Here is a 15,978-nt window from a genome sequence, read left to right as displayed (position 1 = left end):
CCCTCCCCGTGCGGCTGGTGTGCCACGCTGCTAATTCCCTCGTGGAAGTGCCGTGGGGCAGGAGGCAGGGCCCCACAAAGGCTGATTTGCCACGAGTCCGACACCCTGCTCAGATCATCCCTGGGTGGTGGGGGGGGAGGAGGAGGAGGAGGAGGAGACTGTGCAAATGCAAGTATTGGCCCCCAGGTGCCAGAGACCCACGGTACGCCACTGGCTCCAAGCACTGGTGTGTTCATACCCTGATAGAGACGAGCGTGTTACTATCTACTCTGTGTACCTTGTTTTAAAGAACCAATTTAATTACTATACACTAGCCCACTGGCTAACATTTTCTTAATTCCTATTAATTCCTCAATCTGAAATTTCTTTTCTTGAAAACCATTTGTCTTTAATAAGATACTATGCCAGGGTAAATATTCCAGGCTTAAGTACTTATCTGTTAAAATCTGAAAGTGCCGTTTCAACTTTATAAACCTCTGCTCTTTAAAGAGGTGGCAGGAATACAGGCCTTGTATGTACTTTATGTATACTATTTTAAAAATAGCAAGTACAATACTTGAATGTCTCCCCATCTTAAAATGAGAAACAAAACCACAGCAAATAAAAGGACATTTTTTAAAGTTAATGAATCATTCTTGACATCCTGGCAGCAAATCACTAGTATACACAGAGAGAAACACAATCAGACAGCTTTTAATCTGTTGATAAAGCGATGGGCATAGCTTTAATAATCCATTAATTACACACTTCAACTACGAACTAAAAATGCACACTTTGTTATGGCTGCAGAATCAAGTTGGTAATAGAGACAGTGTCAATTTATCTGAAAATTTTTTGCCATATTTTTCAACCACATTTACTGAATAATTAAAAATATACTCAGGCATCTTTCTTCCTCTAGCTCCAGTAGAATAAACGTAAGTTATTTGTGACCTAAATTCCTTTTTGTGTAGACTATTCCAATTTGCTTGAGAAGAGAATCAAAGGAGCAATGGTCATTATAGCTGGAAGAGAGAAAAGAATTCAGAAGAGTATACACATCTGTGACATCTCAATATGAATGGAAACAATAGACCCCCTATAAAGCTATTATGAGGTTGGGGGTGGCAAGCCTTTTTTGTCTGCAATATGAAAGATGTGGATAATGGGCTAGAATGTGGTTAGAAGGCATGATGGAGTGGCATTACAAAATTGGTTTCATTTCTTACTGAATATGATGGTGAATGCACTAAAAAAAATGTTAGATGAGAGCCATGAGACATTAATAAAAACACAGGGAGAGTAACAGGGAAAGAGAAGGAGAGAGGGGAAAAAAGTAGTCTTTGCCGAAGGAAGAACCACCAGCTAGGTATGATGGACACATTTCTACAAAAGCAGTTGAACAAAAGGGGATATTCATGGAAAGCATAAAGCCTACCATTTTATATACAGCCTCAAAACACACCATTGTCTGGGCATCACGGAAACCAGATAAAGACATTAAAAAAATGCTGAACATACATGGAGCAGGAACTAAAGGTAGAATAGAAGCTTCATTTCATTCTTGTTGGGTTTCCCAAATGCAGAAAACAGATTAAAATTTAGAAAACAGTTTTATTTAACTCTGCATTTGAAACAGTCATGTGGGATAGATATGTACAACTAACCAGAAAAGAACCCTATTTAAAATTGCTTAAGCTAATACAATTTGAATGCATCTACATTAGCTGTAATGGGATGTTTCAAACAATATTAACTTGGGTGTTAAAAATGCCTGGACATCTAGAAAGACATATATTAAATAACATTCCTACCTAGCCTCACTTTTTGGGTCAAGGTTTAATTTTTCAAGACTGTTCAGAATTTTGCCAAAGTACACATCCAAATTTAAAAAAAGAAACTACAGGTGCAAGACATTTTTTATCAAAAATTGTCTGCAACAGATGCAGACTTAATGTGTTGCCTCACCAATAGTTTTACAATTTGTGGTTCAATTACACTGTAGCAAAGCTAAATATTTAAAAAAAATGGAGTCACATTTAACAAAAAAAAAAAGAAAAACAGCATCTTATTGGTGAAGGCATATCTACACCAATTCGCAAAGCCATATAAAGGTTAGGAGTAGAACTATTCTGCCATAAAACTAATTTTGTTCAAAGAACAATATGAAGTTCGCGTAATATTAGGTTAATAGTAATAAGTGACAACTATGTGGAGTGATTACATTGTTCCTCACTGCTGACTACCAGATACTCAAATTTAATGGTAATAGGAGCCATATATTCAAAAATACATAGGAAAAGACAAGCAAAGGTGTTAGTTCTCAGGGCAGCGAGGTGCTGATAATTTCAACCAGAAGAAAAAAAGTGTCAACAAGTGCTAATTAAGAAATACACAAGTCTGCAGAGTTCTGAGCCAATTCAGTGAAATATTGGATGTCTGATCTTGTCACTGAAAAAGAGCTTTGGAATAAAATCAGTTCCATTAAGCAATAAATAAAGGGTCACATATCTATCTAACAGCTTTCCCAGCTCTATAGTTGGTCCAATAAAAGATATTGCTAGACAAACCTTGTCTGTCAACTCACCAGGATTTTCAGGAAGACACCAGTAAATTTAGCTTTCTATTAGTTTACTATCTACAGTTTAAAAAGAACGAGTTTATAGCCTTTGCATATTTAAAAAAAAAATTGGATGACCTAATGACCCACATTTCAAATAAAATATATTTTTCCCTTAAAGGGCTCTGGCTATTTCTCTTCCTTCCCCATGTAAAAGCAGCCTATATGCCTAATCTTTGCATACTTATCCAAGGATCTCTTGACCATCTCTCCCACACTAATCTCCCCTAGAAGAGTAGTACTCCAAATTGTAAGGCTGCAATGCTTCCTTCCCCAAAGGAAAGTTCACAAAAAAGTAGTAAATTTTTCAGTGCTACACCCCTCTGAGTAGTTTTCTTCCTCCTCACTACAAAAGAAGCAGGACAAAGTGGTAAAGATGAGGGTACTAGAAGAGTAAAGGTTAGAGGAACCACCCTTCACAACCATCAGCTACACATACCATTGTCTCTTTCTTGATAAGACTAAAAATATGGTTAAGAGTGTCTGAGTTTACATTAAACTCGAGTCATTCTTGGCTCCATCTGACAATGGGACAAAGGCCATGCTCTTCTATTTCTGTCCATGAAGAATAGGAACTAATCCCACCAATAAAATTGAGTCATGTTGGTTGAGTAAATACTTCTGGGTATAGCCACTCATAACACCTATAGCAATGTCAAAGGATACCAATGTAAGCTGTTACGATGCAGATGTTGCATCTGCAGGATTCTGTAGTGATAAACGTATAGCAAAACTGCTCCAATTTTAACCCTGCTTCATTCAGGTTCAAAGTTAGGGTGATTTAACTCATTTGTAACGCTACAGGATCACGGAGAATTAAGTGTTACAGCATAACGTACACTCCTGAGCAGCAGTTGTCCCTTCCCTTTAAAAATACCTAAATTAAACATTTGTCCATACCTTCAAATAAGCGATTTATAGATCGGTAAATACCATCAACATATACATTATAGGCAAAATTAAAGTACTAAAACCTTGATAAGATAATCTACTGGAACATATAAGGATAACTTGCCAAAATAAGCTCATGAGTCAAAAATCAACAATTTTGATTGTAGATAAAACTTTACTGTAGTTTTCTAACAACTACATACACCTCCCTGTACTGCATTGTTTAGATCGCCTTCTTAAAGAGGAAAATGAGTATGGAAAATGCAGAACATCCATCGTCACAGATCTAACGTTTTTTAAAGGAAGAATACTGCTGCCTCATATTAAGAAGTAGCTCACAAACAATCATGATGTTGGCTAAGTGTTAGATTCTTACTGAGCTACTGTTTTAAAAATTAAAAACAAAAAACAAAAAACTTAGAAAACATACTTACCACGGAAAAATCTCTCCCACCAAATGCATACACTTACGTGAAGAATAGAACAACCTTAAAAAGAAACAAGAACAGCATATGAGCTACTTTTTTCATCTTTAAGTATCTAAAAGTATCATCTTTACTTTCATTTCTCTTTTTTTGAAGCTGTGAAGCTGCAAACATTTAAAGATGTTTAAAAAATTAAAAGACTAATAGAGACTAAGGTCAAGTCTACACTTAAATTGTCACTATTATAGTAATATTTGTTACGGGTGCCATTTTAAATATTTTTATACTAGCAAAAACCTTAGTGTATATTCAGTTTTACTAGCAAAAGGCAGTGTTGAATATGGTTTATTTTGTTCAGATAACAGATAAAGCTCTCTTCAGTAGGGCTGGTGTAACTACTGATAAACATTCTCTAGTGTAGATTAAGCCTAAAAAACACTATCAAGTAGGCCTTGTCAAATATTTCTGAGGTTACTCCTTGAAAAGCTTACTGGCTACCTCCTCCAATGTAAAACAGAGATAGGAAAGGAGAACACATCAGTGAAATTCTGAATATTAGCCCTCATAATAGGGAGTTATCCTTGGAACTACTCAGCAGATCCATTTATCTTCATTTCATCTCTTTCCTAATGGGTTTGATAAATTCAAAGCTCACACTTCTTTCTCTATTTTAAAAGGACAGATTTCTAATGACCCAGGGGACAGTCCCAGTCCCATCCATACTAAGCTCTAATATCAGCACCTCCATTTCTTACTCTGAGAGCTCATAGTTTAGCCAACCAAAAGAATTATTATTTCAGGATTTCCCACAGCGTTGCAAAGATCAGCAGCAAAACTTAGTTTTGTCAGTTTGCCTAAGGCTACTTGGGAAGGTTATGTATGAGCAACACCATAAGTGCAAGTGCCTTCCGCAGTTTTATGGGGAAAAAAACCACAAAACCATTAGTTGATATTCCAACAGAGGTTTTAGAAACTACACCGTGCACCACAAATGGCAAGGGCAGCCTGTGTGGGGGGCATGTGGCAAATCAGGAAGGAAACAGGCAGCGCAGTGGGCAGAAAGTAGAAAGAGCAGCAGAACAGGCAAGGAACACAGAGCAGGGAGCAGAAAGCAGATCAGCAGCTCAGGCAGAAGGAGAGCCGAGTGGCACTGGGGAAAGGTGCAAAGATAACTTCATAGTTTCTAGGGTCGGAAGGGACCTGGGCAGATCATCTAGTCCGACCCCCTGCCATGGCAGGAAAGAGTACTGGGGTCAAACGACCCCAGCAAGATGGTCATCTAACCTCCTCTTAAAAACCCCCAGGGTGGGAGCCTGCACCACCTCACTTGGAAGCTGGTTCCAGACCCTAGCCGCCCTGACCATGAAGTAGCGCCTCCTGATGTCCAACTTAAACCTTCCCTCCGCCAGCTTGTGACCGTTATTCCTGGTCACTCCTGGCGGCGCTCGGGGGAACAGGGACTCCCCCAGTGCCTGTTGATCCCCCCTGACTAGTTTATAGCAGGCCACAAGATCCCCCCTCAGCCTTCTCTTCTGGAGGCTGAACAGGTTCAGGTCCCGTAACCTTTCCTCATAGGACCTGCCCTGCTGTCCCTTGATCATGCGAGTGACCCTCTCGATACTGTCCACATCCCTATTAAAGTGCGGCTCCCAGAACTGGACGCAGTACTCCAGCTGCGGCCTGACCAGTGCCGCATAGAGGGGGAGGATCACCTCCTTGGTCCTGCTTGAAATGCATCTATGGATGCACGACAAGGTACAGTTGGCCTTCCTAGCCGCCTCCCCACACTGCCTAGCCATGTTGATCTTGGAGTCAATAATGACTCCAAGCTCCTTTTCCACCTCCGTGCTGACAAGAGGGGAGTTCCCCAGCCTGTAGGTATGGTGCCGGTTGTTCCTCCCCAGGTGCATCACCTTGCACTTGTCTGTGTTGAACCCCATCCTGTTCTCCTCTGCCCATCCTTGTAACCTGTCAAGGTCCGACTGTAGTCTGTTGCTCCCTTCTATTGTGCCCACATCCCCCCACATCTTGGTGTCATCAGCAAATTTGAACAGGGTGCTTTGCAACCCCTCATCCAAATCACTGATGAAGATGTTGAACAGGGCGGGCCCGAGGACCAAGCCCTGCGGGACCCCACTGCCCACGTCCTTCCAGGCCGAGAAGGACCCATCCGCTACCACCCTCTGGGTGCGGCTCTCTAGCCAGTTGGCGACCCATTGGACTGTGTGGGTGTCTACGCCACAGTCCCCCAGTTTCCTAATGAGAACGGGGTGAGAGACAGTGTCGAAAGCCTTCCGGAAGTCCAGGAAGACTATATCCACTGCTACCCCTGCATCCAATGATTTAGTGACCTGATCGTAGAAGGCCACCAGGTTGGTCTGACATGACCTGCCGCTGATGAACCCATGCTGGTTGCCCCTGAGCATGCATTTCCCAGCTGGCCCCTCCTGGATGTGTGCCAGAATAATTTTCTCGAACAGCTTGCCTAGGATCGAGGTAAGACTGACTGGCCTATAGTTTCCCGGGTCCTCCTTCCTCCCCTTTTTGAAGATGGGAACCATGTTGGCCCTCTTCCAGTCCTCCGGCACCTCTCCAGAGCACCATGAGTGCTCATAAAGCTGCGCCAGGGGACTCGCAATGACCCCGGCCAGTTCCTTTAGAACTCTAGGGTGGAGATCATCCGGACCGGCTGACTTAAAAACGTCCAGCCCCTCCAGCAGCTTCCTAACTAGAGCCTCACTTACCCTTGAGCCACACCTGCCACAAAAGTTGGTCCCCACTGTTCTAAAATGCTCTTTTTGCAACCCTAAGAGCCAACATCTTTTTCAATGAAGGCTTAAAATATTAATTTTTGTAGAAGTTAAATTCACCTTCACCGGGAAAAGATTTCTAGTCACTGCCAATAAAGGAATCTAGAAGTAATGCCAGCCTATACCTTGAGTGAAAGCCTTAGACTTAAAGCTGTCTTGGAACATGTTCCAAACCAAGCTGAGTTGAGGTGAAAATACATATTGAACTTTGAATGAATTCCAAAGGCTAGGGCTTGCCCTTGAGAATGTTTTGCCTCCAGCTACTACAATCTTAACTCTTCCGGCAGACTACTGTAGTTCAGATGTTTTTTTCAAAAACATCCACTAAAAGGAAAGTTGGGCACATCAGTAACATGGACCTACACAATTTAGATCTGCACAGCTGTAGCCAAAACTTTGAATTCCACCAGAAGAGAATTTGGACCCAATACAGACAACAGCATTCAAGTGTATTATTCACTCATTGGTTCACTCTTATCCTGAAAGTTAATCACGTTATGCATTTGTTTGTGTTCCCACACCTGGGGTCAAACACCCATCAGTGTAAAGATTAAAAATTATGAGTCTGGCCTATTATCATATTAACTTTAAAATTTTGGGTTTTTTAAATCTATTTTTTTTTTAATGCCTTGCCTTTTTGAGTTATTAAAGTACATTTTATTCATGTTTCCAAGATTGTATCTGCAAGTTGAAGGGATGAAAACAATTTAAAAATTAGAAATGAGATTTTATGCAACTTCATCATTTAAGTATGCTCCTGGTCTGTTGCTCCTTTGGAGATGTATACATTTTGAATTTCATTCATTAATGTAACTCAATCAGAAACAAAGCTAACAAGAAAAACCTGGATGGGCAAGCTTCATGAAGCAGCTTCCTAAAATGATTGATAGGGTAATTAGCCAGGGTAAAAGAGAAATCACCTGATTAGTCAGAGAGTTTTAGGTGACTAGGTAGAAAAATATTTAGCGTTTATGAAATAAAATCTCTTTGGTAAGGAAAGGTCTAGCAAAGCAGCAGAAGAAAAAAAAGTTGAAAGACAGGATGAACATGTACAAATGTTGAGTGATGAAGGGAAAAAGTTAAATTTAAAATAAAGACATTTGCTTGTGACCCTATGTAAAGTAAAAAATAAAAAGTAAATAAAAAGGGAGGACACCAGTTCATAATAGAATAAAATTAAGGCATCTTTATGGAACTTCCAAATTGTATTATGCAGACTTTTCATAATTAAAAGGAATAAACTTGGCACAAATACTCTACTCATTTTCTTTTCCAATTCCTTTTCCATTTCACTTTGTGACCTTTACTGACATGCACACAGCTCGAGCTGTATGTAAGACTGAGCTTAGCTAGCTATGAAACCACAGTTCTCAAATACCTTTGAGCTGCTATGCAAAATGAAAGATTTAACTTTTGTTCTCGCTGTAACACTGGCAAAATACACAAAATAGCCAAACCAGGACAACAATTTTTCAAATAATTTTCAAAGTTGCTAAAAACAAGCCAAATCAAAATATATCTATTAATATAAGTTAACCTTCCTGCACACGCAGTTTCTTTTAATTTGCAGCTTTTGAATGAGACTATGAGCTTCTTTTTGTACAGTTTACCATTGCAAAATTGTAGGGGCCATCAGTAAAACTCTAGAAATCAACTAACAAAAGATTAGCTCTAGTAATCTAGTAAAAAGATGGAAAAAAAAAATAAGAAAAAAACCTGTACTAGATAATTACAAAGAGAATTGCAGAATGTTCAACAAATCTCCAACACTTTCAAAATGTTTTGTTTTACATGCAAATTCCTCTTAGCACTCAGACACACTGTATTTATAGCAATGTAGACTTGGAAAGAATCCTACAAATGATTCCTTCATAGTTGAACCTGGCCATTCATTAGATCACATACATTTTTATTGCAGAGGGAACCAAAATGCTTTACTCTAGATGCTCCTTATCCAGCAGGAGCAAAGAAAGGTTATAGACCAAGGGTGGGCAATTATTTGAGCTGGAGAGCCACTTGACAAGTTTTGGTGAAATATTGAAGGCCGTGCAATTTTCCAGAAAAATCAAACATCTACTATAACATATTAAAAACAAACTCAGAGCAATGGGCATTTTAATGAGCCGTTACGAGTTACATAACTTGGAGATGGCCTGGGTGGAGCATGTGCATGTGGGTGTGTGTGTCCATTCTGTGTGTCTTGTGCAAGTCTATCCTGGAAAACAGACAGAGAGCTGTTTATTCTGTATGAATTCATTCTGTGTATTCTTTGTCTAACCCATGCTTTTCCTCTGTGTGTCTGTTCTGTGTCTGTCCTGTGTCCATCCTGTGAATCTGTCCTATTTTTCCTGTGGTTTGTGTCCGTCTTGTGTAGATCCGTCTTCTCTGTGTCCATTCTGTGCATCCCTGCGTCCATCCTGTTTATTCTGCATGTGTCCATCCTGTATGTCCTGTGTCGGTCCTGTGTTTTTCCTGTATCCCTGTCCTGTGTGTAACCTGTTTATAGTGTGTCCGTCCTGTGTGTCCTGTATTTGTCCATCCTGTGACCTGTGGATTCTGCAACCATCCTGTGTATTCTGTGTACACCCACCCTGTTTGTCCCCCTGCGCCCTCCCCGCAGCCATGCTCTAAGGCTGTGAATGCTACAACACCAGCGGACAATGAGCGTTCCAGGAAAAACAAAGCCAAGCCCTCGACTGAAGCCACCTGGTGCCAAGCAGCTGGAACAAATGGGTCTGGCAAACCATGCCCACAGCCTGCCACAGGTGCCCAGGCCCCAGCCCCACTACCCGCCCTCTCAGGGCCTAGAAGCAGTGGTACCTCTCACTTCTGAGCAACCAACCTGCCTCAGCCCACAGGGACATGGTGAGACACAGGAGCCATCCATCCCCACCAAGCCCCCCGCTTGTTGCTGCTGCTCTCTGGTTCCCTGCATCTGCCATACTGCCCTGGAGAAATTCTTTCACTTTCCTAAATATATTGCCTAAATACAAGATCACAGATAAGAGGAGGATCCATATAACCGAATGCCTAGTTAGAGAAGTCCCTGAGACAATAGTTATAATAAAAAATAAATAAATAAAAGTGTTCCCCATTGAAAATAAAAGCCTGACAACACCTTAAAACTCATCACAAATATAAGCAATTTTTTGTGTGTGTGATTTTTTTTGAATGGAGTGATACCAAAAAGAGGTTTCAAGTTAAAAACAAGCTTTTTCATCCCCCCACCCCTGCCTGGGTTGTCCCCTCTGGAGTCACCAAGGGGCATTTTGGGACCTTTGGGAGGGAGGGAACAGGCAGTATGGCTTCATTTCCTTTCCCTCCCAGCCCAGTACAGCCTGGCTCACCAGGGGCTTCCCACCCCCTTCCCCCTGCACCACCTCCGCTGTCCATAAGTCCCCAGCATGAGGAGATGGAGAAGCCTGGCCAGAAGCTTCCATCTTCTTGTCCCCAGTGCCCCCCTGCTGGGAGGGGGGTGGCTGCTTGGCCATTGCAGCCAGAGCTGCTGCTGCAGCCAGCACCTTCTGCACAGAGGAGAAAGGAGAGATGCAGGCTTTCAGAGGGGCAGCCACAGGCCAAAGAGAATCACATGGTGGGCTGCATCCAGCCCACTGGCCAGTTTTTGCCCACCCCTGCTATAGACACTGTTGAAGGGCCTGGAAATGGAATCAGTTTCAGATTATTAGACCCTGCAAGGATACAAACTTCTCAGAAGGGACATGCAACACCTGGTGGACATGGTTTTGCTAGACTGAAAGACTTTTACAACTTTATGGGTGGGGATTTTTTTATTCATTTATTTTGTTTTAATAATTAAAGCTTTCTGAATCATGGCAGGACATTCCACATTCCAGCCCATGGACAAATGGCCAATAAACTGATCACAGACCACTAGCTTCTCTTAATTTTTAGCTATTAGACATCATTAGATAACTGAAAATATATTAAGTGCTTTCCCAGCACTGCTGTTCCAGAGTGACAAATATATTGCCTAAATACAAGATCACAGATAAGAGAAGGATCCATATAACTGAATGCCTAGATAGAGAAGTCCCTGAGAAAATGTTTATAATAAAAGAAAAAAGTGTTCCCCACTGAAAATAACAACACCCTTAAAACAAATCACAAATATAAAGCAATAATTCTTTTTTGTGGTTTTTTTTTGAATGAACAATACCAAAAAGAGTTTTCAAGTTAAAAACAAGCCCAATAATTGCAGAATTTCTGTTAATATTAAACTTAGTAAGAAGCTGAACATTAAGTAGAAAACAGAAGCACAAAATAAGTAACTTCAGGATATCTCAGTGTTCAGGCCTCAAGTCTCACATATTCAATGTGGTTGGTAAGGGTTCAGTGGAATTTTTTACTTATTTGGTAGACAGCCATAGAATGGAAAGCTTACAATCTTAGCAAAAAGGCATAATTTATTTGTTCTATTTTCTCAATATTTTTACTTTCTATTTGTAGTAAAGTCCTACAGGAGGGTTTTCTTTATGTCATGGTATTCTTGAAATCAGGGCATCATTCATTTCGTCTGTGCTTTAAATAATTAAAGTTGTTGCATTCCAAATAAAGTTACACATTTAAGAACTTTGAACTAGCACCTTATTGAACCGAGAGAGACACTAAAGTTATTTTTCAACAGTGACAACTATTTTGCAGAAGGAGAAGAAGAAAAAGTCTTAAGTGTTGAACCACAGCTAGCATTTGAAAAAAGTCTAGCATCACAACTGTATTCACCTAATTTATCTTCACCAGTCATCTAAGATTTCTATTTACCATGTATCAATTCAGGTGATATGCATATCAATATATTGAGTTACTGAAGTAACAGGAAACTGCTAACCTAAAAATAGTATGGTATACTGTATAGACTAACAGTAAATTAACCAACAAGTTCCACTGAAATAATTACTTCTGCCAAGTGACGTTATGGGAAATACTAGGCAAGTAATTTATATTATGATAAAATCTGATTGTTTTAGAATATTTAAATAATTAGAATACATTTTTCAGTAATTACTTAAGCTTCACATACCTACATAATACTAAAAGGAGAATCTGCTTCATTTAAATATTACCTTTATACTCTTACATGAGAACCAGACAAAAGTTTATGCAAAAATATTTTATAGCAAAACTAGCGTTTGTCACCAGTCAATTTGTTCATCACTGAAGCATCAATTTAATTTCTTTTTTTAATTGGTAAATCATCAACTTCTAACCTTATGGCTCATTTTAACATTTTAATCTATTAGTAATGGCACTTTTCTTTACGGCACATATCTGGTACTGATCACTTACAGATAAAATAGGAAGTAAATCAGAATATACATGCTTCTGAAACATCATATCACATATTCAATCCAGCCCAATTATACTACAAGTTTTCTATTACTTTTTTTTTTAGTTTATTAATGCAGTTGGTATGCAATAGATTTTTAAAAGCATTAAAACGTTTAATGTTGTTCTTAAGGGATTTACATTATAGTGCCAGTTTACATAAAATTAATGCTATGCACAAGTTTGATGTATGAAGCTCATTAAAATTTTATACTTTGGGCCCTTGTGTTAATGAGAGTCGAAACACTTCAGAACAAAATGTTCAAAGCTTTGAAACATATGTTGAACATGTGTGCACATGTAAAGATTGGAAAGCTGTTTAAAAATGTGAAAATGAGTAAAGCTCCTGTTACCCTTGATAAATGTCAGCTGTCATGCAATGTAGTGCAATACACACTATTTTTCACAAACTGCAGTCTTACAAAAGGCAATTTTGACTTCTCCAGCTATATGCAATACATTATACACAGTGATATCTACCCAAGGTCAAGAGTTTAGAGACTTTCAAATTTTAACTTTTAAATGGTGTAAGCCAGTGGTTTTCCAACCTCTTTTCATTTCCAGCCCCCTAAAAAAATTGTATTAAAACACACTTTTGACTGAGTCATGACTTAGTCATTTTTCACAGACCCATTAGACAGTCTGCAGATCCCCAGGGGTCCTTGGACTACAGCAGGCGTGGGCAAAATGAGGCCCGTGGGCCAGATGCGGCCCACCAGGACATTCTATCCAGTACGTGGGGCCCCTAAAAAATTTAGAAAATTAATATTAATCTGCCCCTGGCTGCCTGTCATGCAGCCCTCAATGGCTTACCAAAACTCAGTAAGTGGCCCGCTCCTGGGCTACAGGCTGAAAACCATTGGTGTAAGCTACAATGCTATGTTAAAGTCAGATCTAGTAATGCCACCAAAAAATCAATCAATCAATCAATCAAATGGGTTTATTCTCTAAGAGTTTTCAAGAAATAATTCATAATTAAATATTACATCCTAAGTATATACTCTATTACATCAAAAGGACACATACAACTTGAAATCTCATCAATAGAAAAAAGGAATTGAAAAGAGAGAGACTATACGTTTCCACCTCTCTTTTTGTTTTTTTTCCAATCACATTTTCCACTCCAGAAAAGCAAAACCTCCTCCTCCCTATTAATGAGCATGAAGTACATCACAGACACACCTAACTTTTCAAAAAATCCAAAGGCATAAAGTAAAATAAATGCATATATGTATTCTCTGTTAGACCTTGGTTGTTGTAATAGAAGGTAAAATGTTTTCAAACAGACTTTGTTCAACAGTCCTCAGCCAGACAAAAAATTTCCCACTGCAGCAAATCACTGGTTGCATAAATTTCAAATGTATCCAGTACCCGCAGTTTTCACAAGATACGGCATACTAAATAGAAGCCTTAACCAGAAGTCTGTATATTGAAATTTAGAACTATCAGCAACTTTCCACAGAAAGACATTAATAAAAAACTATTAGAAAAATTACCCTTTGCTCGTGTCTAGAATGCAGTCTGGTCTTTATAAAGTTGCTAATTCCCCAGTTCTTCCATCTGAGACCAGATACAGTTTGTCAACGAAATATGATTACTTCACTACACCTACCGAGTCAGATGGTGAAATAGGTTTGAAAATGGGGGGTTTATCCTAATTGTCACATAAGAAGCAGGTTTCTTTTTTCTGAAAGCTGAGTCAAGACTCAGTCCTTCGTCAATTTTTAACAACACAAGATGAGTAGTAGCCAGTTTCACTGAGCAGATTAAACTCCGTGTTGAAAGATCATAACATACTTCTCAAGTTGTGTCAAGCCCTTTCAAAGTCTTTAATGTTTATGTACTAAACAGTTTAAGCCACTGTAACTTAATATCTCAGGATTTTCAGAAGCACTCACAAGTGGCCTTACTCCACTTCCACTGAATTCACTGAGAGCTTTTTTATCATTAACTTGAGTGGAAACAGTTATGTCAACAACAAACATTTTCAGAAAAGTTCATCCTTAGGAAACAACATCAAAACAACACAAGAACACACAAAAAAACCAGGGTGCTATCTACCATCATTTAGAATTTACCTGGGGGAAGTGGGGGGAGAATATCTAGAGGGCCCACTCAATAGCTGCGATCTTCTTAGTCAAGCTTTGATTTTATTCCCAGGTGTTTGCTCCTCAAGCTAGCTGAAAAGAAGCACGGCAGAGCTAGTGTACACAAGGCCAAAATATAGATAAAATGACTCTTGTTGCTCAATACCCACCTCTGACAGGCAAGCATACACTGATCCACGTCAAACCCCACTTCTAAATGAACTGTTTTAAAGGTGCTCTTCACTCTACAGAAGCTTCCTTCATTTGAAATAAAAAATGACCTAGATGTTTGGCACTAGTGACCTTCTACCAATGATGTGGTAGTTCCAGAATGGACAAGAAGAAGGGACAGAAGAGATGAGTGCAGAACTTAAGTCATTTATACATCTAAAATAGGTTTGATTCAAGCTATTCTTTTGTTATAACCACACGCACCACGCATTTTTCATACAATTATAAAACATCATTGTCTGATATTTGTAACTAAACTGCATTAACTGTTCTCCCCCTTCAGTATTGCAGCGTATTTTTATTTGCAAGTACCCTTTATTTTTAAGTTTACACTTGAAGACACACACATATACTTTGGATACTACATTGTCTCCTACCTAAATAGATGATTGCAAGCACTAAACCAGAGCCAGTTTCAGCAAGACAGACAAGCTCAAGCTTATCTTCAAGATCTCCTTTACCCAGAAAGTTGATAAGGGACAAAAAAAAGAGAAGTCATCTTGCCAGCTGATTTATAGAATCTACTGTTAAAAAGAGTGAACTGGATGCTGATGCTGCTCTATTACAATTAAATAATTAAAGGAAGAAGGGGGGGTGGAAATATACGGTAAGTTACTTAACAAGAACAAAAAAAAAAAACCCCCCAAAAAAACCACAATCATACATGGTTGACAAGCACTACTATACTGTCTGATATTAAGTGAACTGTGAGATAACTATTGCCAGCTGGGAGAGAGACATTAATTGAACATAAAATTATTTATTTCAATATATAAATCACATACTCTAAATAAAGCTTGTTTCATTTTCCCCATATATGCATATTCTTTTAAATATTTTTTAAATTTAGAGTACATGCTCTGAGAAATGTTGCACAAGTTTTCAAGAGGCTACATGGCTCTTGAGTGCAACATTTTTAGGGTTTGTGTGTTGTTTTTTTTTAACATAGGAAATTCAGATATTCGCCACTGGTACATTATAGTACCATTTAATCGTGCCTAATGCTGTATATCATCATATCAATAATTCAGAACAGTTGATAGCTGCCATAAAAGTGAAAGACCACTAAATGTCTTTACATTTTCCTTCTTCATATGCCTAGAAACACTTCCCAAGGAGTAGTAGTAAGGATTAGGAGAATGCAAAAAATTCATCAAAAGAAAAGAATATTAGAGATAAAAGCAGCACAGTATAACACTTAAAAAAAAAATAGCACTTTCAATTAAAAATATGCTGCAATACTGAAGGGGGGGAAACAGTTAATTCAGTTTAGTTACAAAAGCCAGACATTTTATAATGGTACTAAAGTCACAGGGCGCATATCTGAGGAATTTTGCAATATTCTTTTTTTATCATTTTTCAAATGATCCTCCCTCGTTTCCCCTTTATTCTCAAAATGTTTAGCAAAGTTGCTTGATTATGGCTTTTCTATAATATGAGGTTTGTAGTTTTATTTTTAGTCAGAAAAAGAATATGAAAACACCATCAGAAATATGGTGTTTTTCACCATATCTGAAAAAGGACAACAAGAAGTCCTTTTTCAGATATGTGGGGAGCCGGAGGAAAAGCAGGGGCAACATTGGACCCCTGCT

General features: G+C 39.0%; 1 protein-coding gene across 14 annotated transcripts in view; it reads right to left on the bottom strand.

The window, feature by feature from the left end:
- The window catches only part of NCOA3 (nuclear receptor coactivator 3), a 150,952-nt gene that overhangs the window by 64,369 nt on the left and 70,605 nt on the right, over positions 1 to 15,978 (bottom strand). For 11 of the 14 annotated variants that reach the window (XM_025191662.1, XM_025191684.1, XM_025191712.1 and 8 more), the window contains exons 3-4: positions 3,925 to 3,978; positions 880 to 1,004 (exon numbers count right to left, since the gene is read on the bottom strand). The gene's annotated coding sequence lies outside the window, so the exon portion shown is untranslated. The remainder of the gene's footprint in view (positions 1 to 879; positions 1,005 to 3,924; positions 3,979 to 15,978) is intronic. The other 3 variants (XM_025191675.1, XM_025191670.1, XM_025191667.1) reach the window with 1 other exon arrangement.

The sequence above is a fragment of the Alligator sinensis genome, unplaced genomic scaffold (genome assembly GCF_000455745.1).
Source record: "Alligator sinensis unplaced genomic scaffold, ASM45574v1 scaffold76_1, whole genome shotgun sequence".
Taxonomy (NCBI): Eukaryota; Metazoa; Chordata; order Crocodylia; family Alligatoridae; genus Alligator; species Alligator sinensis.
Note: the sequence above shows the minus strand (reverse complement) of the source record. Positions and strands in the feature narration are given on the sequence as shown.